We start from the raw sequence: 920 nt of genomic DNA on the forward strand, positions 1-920 counted from the left end.
AGAACACTGTGATGTTTATGGCCATGGTGACTTTGGGTTCAAAACCATAGTTTTCTAAACTGCTTTTTGAATGTTGGACCAGGTGCTAGAAAATAACGAAAACTGAGAGCTCCTTGTGTTCTTGAAATAAGAATTTACATATGTGGTACGGATAGAAGTCTTTGGTCCAAAGTTATGTGATAAAGATCAATATGCTCATTTTTAATTTCAGTTTTTGAGCTCTTTTGAACTTGTACTGTGAACCTGATTATGGCAATACTGAATTAGTTGCTGTTTAATCAATATAGTAAAATGAAGAAAACTGTAACATCTGCTTCCATTCAAGCCCTTCTTTCTTCCACTAAGTTATGGTTTAGAGCTCATGTCTTTTAAATGCATTTTAGGGGCATTCATCCTGCCTCACTCTCACTGTAACCTTTGAGAAGAGTGCTAAAAGGTCAAAGTTAAGAATACTATTGTTACTATTTTTTAAATATGGAATGCTTCACGAATTTGTGTGTCATCCTTGCTCAGGGGCCACGCTAATCTTCTCTGTATCTTTCCAATTTTAGTATATGTGCTGCTGAAGTGAACACAAGGATACTATTGATTAACAGCGTTAGGAGTTAAGTTTTCTTGTATAATGCTGGGAGAGATTAAAATCTATTTTAAGGCTTCCAGTCTCTGGTTAGCATATAAGGAGCTTGGAAGTTGCCACTCTATTTTAACAAGTGAAAAGCTGAACAGACTAAAAAATCGACAGTTCTTGGACCTGTAGGTAAGGGGAAACACAGGACAGACTGCTGTCCCCAAGATTGAAGAGTCAGGCAAATACAAGACATAGAGTTCCAGAGGGTAGAACTCAGGAGTAGAAACCAGGGAACCAGTGCCAGGGTAGGAAAACCTGAATATACCTGACAAATTGCTAGAGGTTCAGGGTG

General features: G+C 37.9%; 1 non-coding gene across 1 annotated transcript; it reads right to left on the reverse strand.

The window, feature by feature from the left end:
- Positions 1 to 468: 468 nt before the first annotated feature.
- On the reverse strand, positions 469 to 575 carry LOC113266231 (U6 spliceosomal RNA). The gene has a single exon (XR_003320320.1). It is a non-coding gene; the product is annotated as a U6 spliceosomal RNA (small nuclear RNA).
- Between the last annotated feature and the right edge of the window lie 345 nt (positions 576 to 920).

The sequence above is a fragment of the Ursus arctos genome, unplaced genomic scaffold (genome assembly GCF_023065955.2).
Source record: "Ursus arctos isolate Adak ecotype North America unplaced genomic scaffold, UrsArc2.0 scaffold_37, whole genome shotgun sequence".
NCBI lineage: Eukaryota > Metazoa > Chordata > Mammalia > Carnivora > Ursidae > Ursus > Ursus arctos.